Source organism: Alexandromys fortis, unplaced genomic scaffold (genome assembly GCF_014885135.2).
Source record: "Alexandromys fortis isolate MF-2015 unplaced genomic scaffold, M_Fortis_MF-2015_v1.1 scaffold_77, whole genome shotgun sequence".
NCBI lineage: Eukaryota > Metazoa > Chordata > Mammalia > Rodentia > Cricetidae > Alexandromys > Alexandromys fortis.
The window spans coordinates 1,325,368-1,342,596 of NW_026067967.1; the positions used below are offsets into that span (position 1 = coordinate 1,325,368).

The 17,229-nt window shown below is 38.7% G+C and overlaps 1 protein-coding gene across 8 annotated transcripts in view; it reads right to left on the reverse strand.

Annotated features, from left to right (window-relative positions):
- Dlg2 (discs large MAGUK scaffold protein 2) overlaps window positions 1-17,229 on the reverse strand; it is a 1,620,445-nt gene that overhangs the window by 623,480 nt on the left and 979,736 nt on the right. The gene's annotated exons all lie outside the window — the stretch shown is intronic.

Consider the following 17,229-nt stretch of genomic DNA (forward strand, 5'->3'; position numbering starts at 1 on the left):
GGGGAGGGAAATGGGAGGCGGGGAGGAGGCGGAAATTTTTTTTCAATAAAAAATTATATTAAAAAAAAAAGAAAAGTTTTAACTTACTGAGAACACGCTATCATTTCCAGCCTCTCCTTAAAGCCACAATATTTACAGAAATATATCAGTTCATTTCTGGACAGCGTGATGACTCCAATACATTTACAATCTTCATACTTATCATCCATGCATAAATAAACTCAACATCAAAATATGCAAATTCTGTATTCTATAGAATTTGTATAGGACGGACCAGGAAGAAAGACTCTGCAGCTAAGTGTGGGTACTGTTCTTCCAGCGAACCTGAGATTAATTCCTTGCAACCATACCATGAGGTTCACAGCGGGTCTGATGCCTTCTGGATTCCATGGGCAACTATACTCACAGGTACCACACTCATACACAGGCATCACACACACACACTTCATCATCATCATCATCATCATCATCATCATCATCATCAAGAAAATTTCAAAAAGACTGTGTAAAGAACAATGCAAAGGATGCTCCTTTGGAACCAAACCCATTGTACAAACACAAATCTAGTCCTTGCTATCGTATAAATTAGAACAATTTATTTTGCTTCTAAAGGCCAGTATCATCAGTAACTGGGGATAAGATGACTGACCTTTTTGGTTATGGAGTTCAACATAAATTAAGACAGATATTTATGAGAAATATTTAACTAAGCTTAGCCATTAAATAATTATAATGTAAATAAGTCTCATAAAGCACTCACCATCATCAAAATCTCAGGCTATAAAATTATCAAGAAATATGGGATGCCTATTTTTCTTCCCCATTCGTCCTCTACTAATTTCTCCTACATTCTTTTCTAAGGGGCTTTGCTGTAGACTCCTCCCTTTCTTTTCATGGTCCAGAGAATCACCATGAATCCTGGCAAGATGACAGAGTGAAACATGAATCACGGCTTCATCTGGTCTACCTTCCTCATTTTATGGTTGACTGCAGACTCCATGATTCTGCAACATGCCTAGGGTGATTCCAAGGCTACAGTAGCACAGCGAAGAGAGCCCGGCTCTCCCCATTTCCAGTCTGTATCTTTCCACTGACCTATTCTGCTCGTTCTCCTCTGAACCGTAAATTCAACCATGGCTCCAAATTGCAAGAGTCGGGTTACTTAACACAGCCTGCCAGGCTGCAATTTCTGCTGAGCTATGAATTACATAGGGCCCTTGAAACGTACAGTTTACGAACCGATCAGAAACAAGGAACTGTTTAGAAAACGATTTATTTGCTCTGTCGAGGCAATTGCCATAATGGGATTCTATGACACAGTCGTGATTGGTTAATGAACATCAGTGCCAAGCTGCTGCCATTCTGGCAGGGCATCTCATGATGAGAGGACACTTTCAGACCTTCCACATCCCTCCAGCTGATTGCTCATGCGTGTACAAAGGAACTATTTGTGTCTCCTGGCTGAAGCTGGGCACTGAAGATAGGACTTGCTTAGTATTATCTTGAAGTTAACCCAAAATTGAAAGGTATAAATGAGTTTTTATTTGAAGCATTTTGGAACCTCATAAAGAATATAACCAATATCAACCCCTAAGAGATAAAATTAAACAATGACTGTAGGCCCACAGCACTTTGCTTAAACCTTAACCTTTGGAAGATGACAGGGTTAATTTTAACTGGACTCGATTTCTTACCCTACCTCTCTTTCAGAGTTGGGGAAATTTCTGATGAATCTAGTGGGCAGTATCCTAGAGAGGAACTTACAATTTCATATCTGAACTCAAAAACAAAGGGAGAAAGAACAGAAATTGCATGCTATAAATATATTACAAGAACTTTCTGCAGGCCCAACTGATTATTTTTTCTTAGCATCCTGCTTAAACCATCTCCCTGGGGATTAGCCTATTACATTTGTAGTGGCCTCCCTCCCCAGTACATTTAAGTGAGCTATTCCAATGCCCTCTTCATAAAGATATCTGAAGGAAGAGTTAAGGGGAGAGCTGAAGCAGGAGAGAAGGGTCAACTTCCTAACTCCGGTAGGCTATGATCCATTTTTCATACTCTCTCTAAATTCCATTCAATTTGACCCATTGCTCTGCACACAAAATGTATCTTCAACCCATATAGCTCTCCGTTTCTGCCTCCTGAGTCTGGCTACCATTATTTCTATCACAGGAGACTTATTAAACAGCATTTCAATTAGTCTCCTGACAAGTCAACATCACTGTGTTCATTAGATTATGGTGTGTCTTTACCTAAAGGTAGTTGTCATTTTAATTAGAATGAAATATCCTCATGACCTCTAAAATCTACAAGTCTCAAATTTACCTACTACCCAATGTCTATCCCTTCCCTCACCCGTCTATGTTCCCATCTCCACACCAGCTTCCTTGGATTGCAAGAGCATGCCACATTTCTGCACCCTGAGGTCCCCTGATACCCTTTCTCTTATTTGTGATATCAATTAAGGATCACGACAAGGCTTCTCCCTTTACACTTCTATCCTCAGCTGTCAACGGAATTGTTTCCTCCCTATCAATTCTTTCCCTCGCGTAATATCTATTTAAGGAAGCACCTCCCTATCTATTCATCATCTTGTCTTATTGTGTATCCCCATCTAAAGAAATATTATTTGTTAATTTCATTTCCCCGCTAGCTTATGGATTGTACTTCTTGCTATATTGTCAAGTTGCAAGGGTAGGAGGTTTCCTGTAATCCATGATTAATAATGGATATTAATGAATAAATAGATTAACAATGGTGTTTTTGAGTATTAGTGTTTATATTATCATTTTTATTAAGCTCTACATTTTTCTCTGCTCCCCTCCCTACCTCTGCCCTCCCCTTCTTCCTTCTCCCAAGGTCCCCATGCTCCCAATTTACTCAGGAGTTTTTATCTTTTTCTACTTCCAATGTAGATTAGATCTATGCATGTCTCATACTATTGAGTATGGGTGTGACAATTAGAGTTTTAACTGAAATACATGATTTTTGCAAACTATGAAATAATATACATTCTAGTGAAGTCCATTTCTTGGTCTTTTATTCCCCTAAAATGATTAGAATAATTATCTGAGCTGTCAGAAGGACACTATACATTCTGAGGACGAATTACCATATACCCTAAAGAAGTTATTGTCGAGCCGGCCTTGCCTAAGACAGCATTATTCCCCCTCTAAAGCATAGTGTTTTCCGCAATTTCTAAGTGGTCAGCTCCTGTCTCAGCACTCAGAATCCGGACACAAGTACAGGATGGTGTACTGGCACAGCTTTCGGTGTGCTGGATGAAGCAGGCGCGTAAGCAGTCACAGTGCTAACTGGAGAGCAATCACCTCTGTACCACATTCGCTGGGACCGCAGGGAAGGGAAAGCCTCAGAAAAGACACACTGAGAGGCGATCTTCTAATGGTGAATGTGATTAAATCAGACACCGGGAATGGAGTCTGTCATCGTAGACAGAGGAAGGAATTAGCAGGAGGCTGCATGGTGGCTTCAGGGAATCAGGGAACAGTGACTGGCTGGTGATAAACAGAGCTCAACAAAGAGGCCTGAACTCATGCTTAGGTCAGAGGACAGACGACATTCAGGGTTCTGCTCAGGAGTCCACACCCACTGTGTAAAAACGTGTTTGGCAACCTATTTTCTATTATTATGATTATCATAAAAAGTACATCTTTACACTTAAAAGAAATATCTCAGGAACTCTACCCAAGTCTAGTAGAGATAAAAAAAAAAAAGAACTCTGAAAAATAATCCTTGAATAAAAAAGAAACAAGCATTGGCTGTTTTCTCTCTTGCATGGACCACTAGCACCATCATTTCCAGACACGCTTGCCTTGTCCATGCGTTAGATTGCACTTAAAAGGAAGTACTATTTTCAATCATTTCTTTTTAAACCACCGAGTGATATGAATAGAGCTAAATGTCAAATGAGGGGAAATATCTGAGGGATAAATTTAATAACCACAATGTCCACAACGGATCAAAGGAAACCAAGTGGGAGCAGCTATTGGGAATAGACACTGGAGTAGAAAGGAAAACATGGAAATGTGTGAGATGCTTGGAAATTTTATTCTGTGTTAATTCACAGTGACCAGTTATTGGGGTTTTGCCTAGAGCTGAAGTTAAGTCCTAATTTCAGCCTTGACAAACCAGGATTTTGCAGGACAGGTTCAGCTGCAGGGCAGGCGGGCAAGGAGAGTTCTGAAGGTAAGCTGGAATCCCAGGGTGAGATGGACAAAGAGGGCTCTGGTCACATGTCAATCCTTATATTGTTATTCTACTTAATTATTGCAAAATAATAACTGCAACTCTAGTAGGAATTCCTAGGTAGAGAGGTGCTTTCAGAAACTGAAGAGAATATTGCTTCTCAATTTATGCTCATTTCTCAACCTATTTAATTCTTCAATGTCGATTCATCCTTCCTGTCCTAGAGGCCAAACTGTCTCCAATATGCAGATTTATTGCATGCCTGTCTTCCTTCCTTCCTTCCTTCCTTCCTTCCTTCCTTCCTTCCTTCCTTCCTTCCTTGTGTTGTATTAGAACAGCTAGAGGGTATTTTGAAAAACTGAATCCAGAGACTTGCAGGACCCGTAAGTTTTTTTCTTTTCTAAATATTAACACCAATAATGAAAAATAGTATGTTTTTATGAGTACTAAAATTTCACATTGTCATTCTATAATTTAATTCTGTTGAAGTTCAGGGACTCTTTCTGTACTCCTGCCCAATATTTATGAATCTATATGTAGCTACATGAATCATATATCTCTATATGAATTCCACTTAACTCCTCCCTATGGGGACTGTCGTGAAGGGGGAAACTTTCACGATGGCTTTCTCCACACCTCTTCCCTCCAGGGTTCCTACTGTCAATTTCAAGTCTACGTCGGACTCCTTGGCAAACTCTCTAGACTCAGAGCAATAGTCGGTCTACCTATGCCTGTTTTACTAATTACCATTGTATCTGTCACTCCTACAGGCTTGCTCACCTACATCAGGTTGAAAAGAAGAATGTTTAAACCCTCTCTTTCCAGAGGACAACCTCAAGGAATGAAGAAGAGTAACGGGAAAGCCCAAATCAGCCATAAATGTAGTGAAGTATCACCTACCTTCCTATATTTGGAATAGGTGGACGTTTCTCTCACCAGGACTTTTAAACAGGAGAGTACTCCTTGTTCATGTGACCGCCCATCCAGCGTTATTCCTCTCACCTGTTCTGCTGACCAGCGAGGCGTGTTGTAAGCTGCCACCTGTGTACTGCGGCGCTGTTAGGGCTTTGCAGAGTATTATAATTATCTACAAAGTGCTCATCCTAATTAATAATGAAAACCAAATTAAATTGCCAGTGGCATGGACTTCTTATTTTACCAGGTTCTTAACAACTTTTCCAAAGGCTAAATGACCAGTGTGTACAAATGGGGAGGAAAGATGTGCTCATATCCTCCCATGACAGCAGGGTTGTAAATACGCAAATCTTCTTTAAAAGTAACTGGGCAATAATTTCTAAGCTCTGTGGGACAAGAATCCATCTCTCATTTTCCATTGATTAACATGGTGCTTTGGGATGTGTTCAATAATGAATTGTTAAAAAAAATATTGACAGAAGGACTCCATACATAATATGAGCCTTTAAAAAATTCACAGCCTTTCTCTTTCTGAAAATTTATCCACCATGAGAAGTGTGGTCAAAGTCCCATATACACAGATGATTACTTCAGAGGTTTTCATAGTTAAATTTTAAAAAAATCTTTCAAGATAACTCAAATATCCAACCATATGGCTTTATGTGGTAAAGAATTTGGGAAGTTATTAAAGTTTATACCAATATAAATAATTCACAATATGGGAAATATTAACAACATGATTTTAATTAAAAACATATAATTTCTTATCTCTTTTTACCCTACCAGTCATTTTTATATATATAATGGCTTATGGTTTAGTGTTTTTATTGGATTCTTCAGTGTGCTACCTAGTTGGTCTGTATCTTATGCTTTTTCTTGGGCTCTTTTATTTTTGTTTGTTCATTGTCCCATTTGAATGTTTTAGCTTTGTTTTTTTTATTATTTTTAATATCATTATTATCATCCCTTAGTAGTCTGTTTTCTGATGAGAGACAGAAATGGTCTAGATCTGGACTGGATGGAATATGGGGAGGTACTGGGAGGAGTAGAAGAAGGAGAAACTGTAATCAGAACATATTATGTGAAAAGAAAAATCTATTTTCAATGAAAAGCAAAAAGTATAATGCAATATTATTAACTCATTTGATCAATATAAATAAGAATATGTTTAGCTAGATCTGTGAGCAGGTAAACAAAAGCAATGAATCTCCACTGAAGTTATGTTTGGAGGCATAAAACAGACTAAAAGGTGAGGCTAGGTGAAGTCTCAGCTGATCAGGTGCTTTACAGTGTAAACATAAGAACCTGAGTTCAGATCCCTAGCACACACGTGAAAAGTCAGATTGGGGCACGATGCCCCTAAACTCCCGTACGGGAGAGGAAGAGACAGACTGATCCCCGGAGCCCTCCAACCAGGCAGTCTACACAAGCAGTGAACACCAGATTCAAGGAGAGATCCTATCTCAAGAAAGAAAGAGGACAGAGACTCATGAAGACACCAAACACCACACACATGTGTGTGCACACACAACCGGGGGGGTGGATTATGAACATATAACGTTAATAATGGTAAACTTTGAGTGAAATTACAGATGAATTTGAGGTTTTAATATCTTTTGCTCATAATATATATATATATACTGTCAGTTTGTATTATTTCTCTCACAGTGAAAAATAAAATTATTCTAAAGTAGTAAAATGTCTTTTTAAATTTATAACTATATCATTATTCACTTAGTTTAAGATTTTACTTGGTAAATTAAGTGAAATTGAAGGCTGAATACAAAAAAGCACTTCAATTAAGAATGTGTACTTATGTGATAGAAAATAAGTAAAAAAAATTAAATGTATGCACAACCAAAACACACATAGAAAGGGTCTGATGAATAATTAAGTCATGGAGAAGTAAACATAACATATCTACGTTAAGGCTACTGCAATTGATGCCCACCGCTAATGAAAACCACCAGCTGTCACGACAAAGTCCAAAACTGTTTCATTCATGGGTTTTCAATGCGGTGATACTAACTACAATCCTCTGAGCATTTAGACTTGGCCACAAAAATGACAGAGAGAAGTCATCAGAGAACCTACACTGGAGTCTACAGAAACTAAATATAAGATAACATTTTGTGACATGTCAGTCTTGTAGAGGACTGACTCCTCCATTAAACCACAACGTTAAGTAAATAAGTTTGCTGTTTTGATTGTGCTTTTAAAGTACGGTATTCTGCCGCTTTCGCAGAGACCCCACAGCCTGTTTGAAAACTGATTTTGAATAGTTATTCCAGTATTTGAAAAGGACCGTAGCACAGAAAAAGAATCTGACTCAAGATAAAACAAAACACACACGATGTGAATACTGCTTCTGTATAGGTAGACAATACAGCTACAGATATTATTTAGAGAGATGTACTCACTATAATGCTATGAGAATTGTTACAAAGGCACGACTAAACAACTAGGGATATGAGGAATCTCACACTTTGTAAGTGGAGCTCTAATTAGCCACAATACAAGGTAATTAACTAGAAACGCAGGATTCCACATTAAGACATTCTGAGAGCTAAAAAGATTGAAGAGGAAGAGAGACTTGAACCACACCTTAAAAATGGATAGATTTTGTAGTCAGAAAGGGATCGTACATCAGTAGAAAATGGAAATCAGCTGGTCCAGGCAGAAGTTAGGCTCTTTCTGTGAAGAGTTAGGTAACAGTTATTTAAGTACCTTCAGGCTTTAGGGTTTCTGTTGCAACTTTTCAACTCTGCTATTACAACACTCAAAGAGCTACAGATAGTATGCCTAAATGATTGAATAAAAATATAGCTAGCACAAAATGAATTCACATAGATTTCATGTTTGATGCAATATTCCTTTGATGTTTTTAGCTATAAAATATACATATTTTTCTTAATTCCCAGTCTGTACAAAAACTGATCAGACTGGCGTTGGTCTGCATGCAGGCTACACTTTGCTGAGTTCTGAATTATTTGAGGAGCAAATTAAATACACACAATAGTTTTGAATGCCCGAACCCCTGGTCATGTTCTTATATGGCATAATGTTTCCATTGCACAATAAATACATTATAATTCCTTCCTATCTTCATGCGAAATGACATTTATAGATAATATAGGTACCTACATGCAAATTTTTACAAAGCGCAATAACTGAAGGAAAAAGGAGAAACAAAAAGAAAGACTACTATTTAAAAACTGTTTTTTTCAGCATGAACACTCAATTATATTAGATGAAGTATTAAAAAAAATCAAATGCTTACATGTTCTGAAAATGAATAAATATGGGTTTAAATGGAATAACAAGATGCCATTTCCCTAAAAAACACAGAAATATATTAGATGTAATACAAAGGATAACTAGAGTACAATTCATAGCTCCAGAGAAGCTAGGTAGCAAGGAGGACCCTAAGAGACAAGGATCACCCTGGGAAGGGGAATTAAAGTGAGATTTCCTGGGTAAACTGGGAGTGAAGGGGGACAGAAAAGGGGAGTAGAAGGGGGAGATAATGAGGGAACCAGGTGATCAAGGAGGGAGGGATGGAGTGGGAAGGAAATGAAAGAGATATATTGTTAGAGAGAGCCACTATGGGAAATTTCCAAGAATCCACAAGGATGAGCCCAGATAAGACTCTTAGCAATAGTGGAGAGGGTGCCTGAACTGGCCTTCCCCTGTAATCAGATTGGTTAATATCCCAACTATCACCATAGAGCCTTCATCCAATGACTGGTGGAACCAGGTGCAGAGGTCCACACCCAAGCACCAGGCCAAGCTCAGGGAATCCAGTCAAAGAGGGGGAGGAGGGAATATATGAGCAAAAGAGGTCAAGATCATGATGGAGAAATCTACAGAGACAGCTGAACCAGTCGTGGAAAATCACGAACTCAGCTGTGGAGCCTACATGGGACCAAACTAGGCCTTCCGTTTGTGGGAGACAGTGGTGAAACTTGAGTTGTCTGAGAGGCCCCTTACATGAGCTAGCTTGTTGGGGTCCATTCCCTATTGTAGACGCCATGCTCAGTCTTAATGCATGTGTGAGGGGCCTGGTCCTGCCCCAACTTAAAGCGCCGGACTTTGTTGACTCCCCATGGGAGCCCTTACACATTGGGAGGAGTGGATAGCAGGTGGGCTGGCAGGGAGGGGATGGGGTGGGGAAGTGTGGTGGGAGGAAGAACTGGGGTTGGAATGTCAAATGAAATTTAAAAGAATAAACAAATTATAAAATGCACAGAAATATGTAAGAGCAAACTTGTAAGGGATTCTGGTTATGAATTAGTGTGAGACACAAATCATAACAGATGTGTGATGAAAGCCTAAAGACAATAATTTGATGTATGGATTATCTAAACGAAAACTGTTGATAGCTAAGGTGGAGAAAATGAGAATGTCATATTCTTGAAAACAAACAGGTCTTATTTTTAAGCTTAGTCTCAGGATTTAAAAAAAAATGTTTTGCATGGCGCTTATAGTTAAGGAGATATATGTTAAACTTGAGTTGATCACAAAGTCATATATACATGTATTAACACATTATTGTACTCACAAAGGGCACACCTTTCATGATTTTATGTGCCAGTTAAAACTACTAAAAATAAATAAAGGCATACTAGAAAAGCAGCTTTCTGGCTGGCTATCATCTTACAATATGTATGTATGTATGATGTATGTATGTGTGTATGTATGCATGCATGTGTGCATGTTTGCCTATTTTATCTATCTGCCATCTATACATGCACAAATTCCTCTACCTTGTAAAGGCAATACTTCTGACTTCCTGTACTCTAAAATTTAATTCCTTAATTAAAAATGGGCACTGATAGATAGATAGATAGATCTAGAGCTGGAGCAGTGACTTAGCAGTTAAGAGAACCTGCTGCTTTTACAAAGGACCCACATTTATGTCTCAGCTCCCATGTCAGGCGGCTCACAATCACCTGCGATCCTAGCTCTACAGGATGCAAAACTCTTCTGACCTCCAAGGAACTCTCCCCTGCCCACATACATCAATAAAACCAATAGTTAAAAGCTAATAAATCTAACACCTTCAGGAGTGATAGGGCAGTTAAGTGCAGACAATACCTGCAGCCAAGTTAGAGCAATACTCAGATTATCAGATTAAATAAGATCAGAGATGACATAGTTGTCTACATGTATGAGCCTCTGGATTTGATTTCCTGATCCATAGAGCAAAAAGTATTGGAGTTCTTTGTTGAGTGCAAGAACACATGCTTAAAAAGGTCATGATGGTGAAGATGATCAAGATGACGAGAACAATGAAAGAAAAAACAGAAAAAATAAAATAAAAGGCACCAAGGAAGTATTACACCACTGATCATTTTATGGAATAAAGTCTTTTAAAATATTTTATTAATAAAATTTGATGAGCTCCTGAATTCCATGTTCCTACTAATTGAAAACATTTAATTACAGATCAATTGATCGCATTTTACTTTCTTGAGCACTAGTAACTCTAGTTAATGACACTGTACAGCATATTTCCAAATAACCAAAGGAGAGGCCTTTAAATGTTCTTACCAGAAAGAAAGGGATGATGGGTACTAATTAGTTTCCCAGCCCACACCATGATATAAAAACACATTTAAAGATCGCATTGCACATTCTAAATGCACATATTTATTACTTGCCAGCTAACAAAATAAAACATAAAAATAAAACAAACAAAAAAATGGATCTAGATTTACTTGAAAAAGGCTCAAATCTGTTCAGTTACACACCTGCTGATGAAGCCTACAAGAACAGAGGAACACTGAGGAGGTGTATTATGGATGCTACCACCTGAAACAGGATGAACGCAAGTCTAGAGTTTTTCAAAATGGCAAGCAACTCTTGATAAATACAATAGGATTAAGTGTAAAGGTCCCTTGTTATACACAGGAATTGTATTTCTAGGAAATTCAATGATAAATAGACGTTTTCTAGAACATTTTGCCTTTATGCATAAACCTAAGCTTGATTTTAGCTTTAGGTAATTATTTTTTGGATAACCTGTATCAATGTCCAGAATGAAGTTCAAAATTATAGTATATTCCTGCTGCAATATATTGCTGTGATGTAGAATTTCCCTCTGTATGTTGTGATTACCATTGATTAATAAAGAAACTGCTTTGGGTCTATAGCAAGGCAGAACAGAGCTAGGTGGGGGAAACTAAACTAAATGCTGGGAGAAAGAAGGCAGAGTCAAGGGACGCCATGGAGCTGCCAGATAAGAAAGACACAAACAGCCAGCCAGAACCTTGCCAGTAGGTCACGAGCCTCATGGTAAAATATAAAATAATAGAAATGGGTTAACAAAAAGGTATGAGAGGTAGCTAGCAATATGCTTAAGTGATTGGCCAAGCAGTGATTTAAATAATATAATTTCTGCGTGATTATTTCATTGTCTGGGCAACCAGGAACGAACAAGCGGCCTCCTACTACATTGCTGTACAAGACTGTTCCTCATACTTTAGTACATCTAGTATTCACGGTCTCCTACTTCTAAATGCCAGTCTAACGTTCCCATCACTGTCAACACAAAAGCATTTTCCTGCATGTGAAATGTTTCCTAGACCAGACCTGGTGCTGCATGCCCATAATCTCATTATTCGGGAGTATGATACACGCACCTGCCACGTGGGTTAGCCAGGCTAACCCACACAGCAAAACTATAGCCCAGAAAACCAAACCAAACCAAACAAACAAATAAAAACCAGCACAATAACTAATGTTTTCTAATAGCTCTCCTATTTTTCAGGACTGCCAGTCTTACTTCTAAGTAAGAATTAGCTTGTGTATTAATATTATTTTTGTTCAGTTCCCAATACCTTGCATGCCTAATAGCTATTCTGGCAGAAATCCCCACGAGGATGAGTGCAGAGGGAGAGCATCTTGGAACTGTAGAAAGATAATTCAATTCTGAGTTGAGAAACCCAGGCCAAAATAAGTCTGCCACAAACTAAATGAACTTGGGCAAGTCTCTTAACTTTCCTAGGCTTCAGGCTCTCATTGGAAAATGTCTGGTGGCCATGAATTTTCATTCCAGTTCTACACAAGCAGAAAGCATCTTGAAGCATTTGAGAGTTTCAAGGACTGGAATGCAGTATAATCACAGTGACGAACACCAAGTGTAAAACAGCAACAGATCAAGAAACACAAGAAAGTGGAAAGTAGACCATGGAGATGGTGACATTTGAGCTTTCTATGGACTTTCCTACATAGACAGATAGAACCAATGTGTGAGATTCACAAACCCTGGGCAATATGAGAGTGTGTGGGGACCAAGAACAGCCTCACCATGGACTTCTTTGTTTATACACATTGAAGGCTTGTTCTCCATTCCTTGCCACATGCGTTGGAGACCTAACCAACTTGACACTAGCACACATGAATGAGGTTAGGATAAGTATCCCATGGTGATGCTGATGCCTTTAGCTTTCACCAACACTTCAATATCGCACTGTCCTTCACCCTGACGAGCCAGGCGCGGATCTACAAAGATGTCACAAAATTCCCGAGACAAAGAATGCAAAAGAAAGGAGATTAGGCACCTCCAGTCGGAAGCCAGTCCTCCTACACATGTGCATGACTCTCACCCTTTATGGAGACTTTTGGTCATTTGGGCAGTTATGGAGGTCTATCGTGTGTGTGGTGATGACGACACAGCGCTGCTGTCAGATGGAGTAGGATGAATATGGGAGCCAAAGACACACATAGTGGAAACCAGTTATGCCTTTTCAGTCACGTGACTGTGACACCATCACTCTAATGGATGGAAAGAAGTAGGATATTGTCAGTGTTAAAGGAAAACTGTGTGTGGTGAGGCCCCCACTTCAGTATCAGGAGCACTCAGTAGATGCCACAAAACCTCTGCTCTTCTCGGTCCTGCCCTCTGTGCTGAGTCTCTCCTTGATCTGCCCTGTGGAGAGGGCTCTGCTGATGTCAGCATCCAGCGATGTGCGCAGCCGGGGTGTTGAGTGGCTTCAAGCTGGCCACAGGAACTTTCATTCTTCCTTGACTTGTATTTCCCTTCCCCAGAGTGCCTGGTGATTCCCAGAATTTTTTTTTAAAGCTTCATTCCCTTTGGTAAGTAAAGGGACCTTTCAAAGAAGGCAAGGAGCTATAAGAAGCTTTGGGATATTTCTAATGGGGGCTTAAGTGATGTCTGACTTCTTAGATTAAAAAGTTGTCCATTCAATGTTGTTGTAAATTGATCATTTTTGGAGTTAGTATGAGGATTGTTGAGGGAGATCTAGATTTACAGAGTGTGGCTAACTACTTCAAATAGAGTCCCTGCCTCCAAAGGAAGTTGCTGGAAAAATCTAATTTTTTTCTTAACTTTTGAATATAAGGTCATGGGAATTATTCTTCTTTAATATTATCCTATTTTACCTCTCCTCCTCCCCCCCCCCCGCATCTGTCTCTGTTTCTCTTTCTCTTTTTGTGTGCATGGTTTTAAATTTCTGAGAACTGAAGGACAAAATGTCACCCCAGTGGTACAGACCTATGCCAAAAGTTTCTGGACAATTGCCTAGCTTAACCTTCATCATTAAAGAGGAGCCATAAAAATTCTAATGAAAGGGCATAATACAGGAGGGTAGTAAGTACTTCAGGTTAAAAAAATACAAAATTTTGCTATCACTGGTAGTAATAAATACCATGTGCTGAAACATTAGGCTCCAGGTGTCATGTTGCGGTGTTTATAGAAATTGTATTCAATTCTTACTCCATGTCCCTGCAACATGACTTTCTCATCCGGCATTTTACAGACAAGAAAAACGAGGCTTATAGACATTGAGCAAAGGAGACCACACAGAGCATGTGAGTTCAAATTTAAGGTTATTTGGAACTGAAGTGTAAACTCTTCCCAGAGTCCCTCTCATGAACTCATGGAGACCAGCTTGCAACGTGAATGGATAGCAGTGCTTGTCTGAACTGGACACAAACTAGTCACCTGAGAGGAAGGACGCTCACCTGAAAAAAATGTCTCCCTAAGATCAGCCTACAGGATGTCCTTGGCACATTTTCTTAATTAATTATTGCTATAGCAGGGTCCGGCCCAGTACAGGTGGTAGCATCCTTAAGCAGATGTCCCTGGGGTGTATAAGAAATGGGCTGAGCAAGCCGTGAAGAGCAAGCCATTGAGAAGCATTTCTTCCAAGGCCTCCGCTTCAATCTCTGCCTCCAAACTTGGCTCACCTTTATGACGGACTATAAGCAGTAAGACGAAATAAACCCTTTCCTCCCCAAGTTGATTTTCGTCATGGTGTTTATCAGAGCAGCAGAAACATAGCTAAGATAGAACTGAAGGAGATTTTGGGTCTCCGCAAGATTGGAGAAATTTAGGTCTACAAGTATTCCTTGCTCCAGAGTCTCTAAATGCACAGAGGGGAACTGCCACATGCTTTGAAAACTTTAGGTCATGATATAATAGCCAGTTGCATAGATTGTGATAGGATATGAGCTCTGAAGCAGTAGTAATCCTAGAATATTCAGTGTTGACACAGGGCTATATCATAGGCACTCGGTATGCAATAGTAGAATAGACAATGAATGATAAAGAAACTAATATGTATGATCTCCAAGCTACCATGATTTTGTTATCTCTCCCTGAAATCTGAAGTAGGAAGAAATGCCATGTAAGAAATTATATGTTTGCAAGGCCAACCCTAAAAATGTAGACACAACATTTCATAACTCACATCTGGATGCTACACTTTTCCATTTTTCTTACCCATTATTATGATTCTATTAACTATATATTCAATGGAATAAAAACTTATTCAGGAAGAGATAGAGCTACTTTTTAGACCAACTAAGGAGCAGCATAATGACAGAGTTCTGCTAGTTCTCAGCTCCTCAAATGATGGGACTTTGGTAAAGAGCCTTGAGAGAGAGGCAAATCATTACTGTAGCCCCTGTTAGAGTAGCTGGATTTCACACTGCTGATTTCCATGCAAGACAATAAGTATCTGTGGGAACAGGGCCTCAGTTCCCAAACACTAAGGTGCTTCAGGCCCCTTCTAAACCACAGGTAGGTCACTGGGATATTCTAACCATGCACCACGTTTTTGCTCTTGGCTTTACAAAGAGTATTTTTAGTGTCCTTAGAAGCCCCCCTCATTATTAGAACATTTACCAATCTATTTGTGAAATAAAAGGGTAAAATAGCATTAGAAAACTTTCAAAGCAGACTTAGATTTAACAGGCATAGGTATGCACAGAGCATGCACATCCTTGTGTTTGTGAGAGCATCCAGACTCTCTGAGTGATGAGACATAGTCACATAATTTAAATATTGGATAAGTGCTACAAATCTACACACGAATGAATCAAGACTTGCACACCCATATTTCAGCCCGTTTCATTTACTAAAGGAAAAACACGTTAAATGAAGAGACATTTCCAGTGAAGTGAATGAAGCATTCTTTGGGAAGTAAGCTAGAATTTTCCCATTGATAAACTAAGAATGATAGGGAATGTTAGTTTTTATGTATGTAAACTACATTCGTGTATACATATATTTTTATATGCATTTATGAAAATATAGATGTAATATAGCACGTACATTTATGAGAGAGAGAAATAGTTAAGTATTAGAGATAGTTACATGTATATTTTAAGTTTAGGCACACACACACACACATTAAGAAGTTAATTATTCCTTATCACCTGTTTGGATGGGCGCAGAAAATATAGACTAATCAACTCAGAAAAGGACTTCTGCAGGTAGGAGATAAGAAAGACTGGAAAGAAAAATTCTGCTGAGGAAAGACTGTCATAACATTGAAAAGCTTAAACAATATGAGATTATGACTCTAACATTGAGGCTCACTATTCTAGTCAATAATAAAGTGTATGTGGGTGACAAGAATATGCCAAGAAATGTGTATGCTAAGGGGTAAGGAAATTGGGGCTGCTTCGATTTACTGCCCTCTCATAGGTCACTGGCCCCTTAATTATCAGTGCGGAGTCTATTTCAATCCCCTAAAGTATTAACTGGTTATAAATTTCAGGCAAGCAGGAAACTGACTTGCTTAAAATGGAAGAAAGAAAGAAGTTTGTCTTGGCTGGAGTGTTTATTAATATTTTCATTATGTTGTTATTACAAGGTAGTAGTAAGGATTTGGATCTGGGAAATTGTCATTTATGGAACTAAAAGCATATTATCCCTTGGATACAAAAAGGATTTGAATGGTAAACCAAATTTGATTTCTCTGTGTAAACAGTCTAAGGTGCTTGATGTTGAGTAACTTTTGTCTTAGGAGAATTTAATCCAGCCTACACATACTTACAGGTTAAAGAATATTAAACCCATGTTTTGTCGATGAGCACATGGAATTATCACAATTGCCAAGGCTCCTTATGCAGTTTGGAGTTCATAGTAACTTTAAAATTTGTCTACATTTCCCAACACCAGGTTCTATTTAGAGCTGAACTAATAGATAATGCATGATGGGAGATTCTGTCTTTCTAAGTAAAGCTAATTCCGTACCAATGAATTAAAAAAATATATATACTTGGCCAGAATACATACCTATACTATTAAAGATTAGTGAGATATGGCATTCTTGGAAGTCTAAAGAAAAACTATTACTGAAATTAAAACTCTCTCCACACCTCTTTGATCATAACATTTTATTTGTGATCAATCTTCACTCTCAATTGTGTTAAAAATGCTGAAATTGAGATCCCTCCCCCTGCAACACAGCCTTTCTTCCCAGGGCATATTTAAGAATGATCTCTGCTCTATGAGTATCATAGAGTCTAGAGGTGCATATGTTTATAGCCTTTGCAGGAAGCCGCCCCCTCCCCCTTTGTCAAAAGCAGGAAAACAAAAATAAGTCCATTTTCTTTCTGGTAAAATGCTGGTAGTTCGAGGGCAGAAAAATCATTAGCAATCAAATTAAATTAATATGCCTATATTTAGAAAGGCATTGTAAGAGAAAAAGGGAAACGGTTGTAGCCCAAATATAAATGACCTTATTGCTTCTCTGTGATTAAATGTGTTTCCCTCTTTTATTATAAGTAGGATCACCCTTCCTTTTGCTTCCAGTTCGTCTTTTCATTTGCAATGTGAATTATGCACTA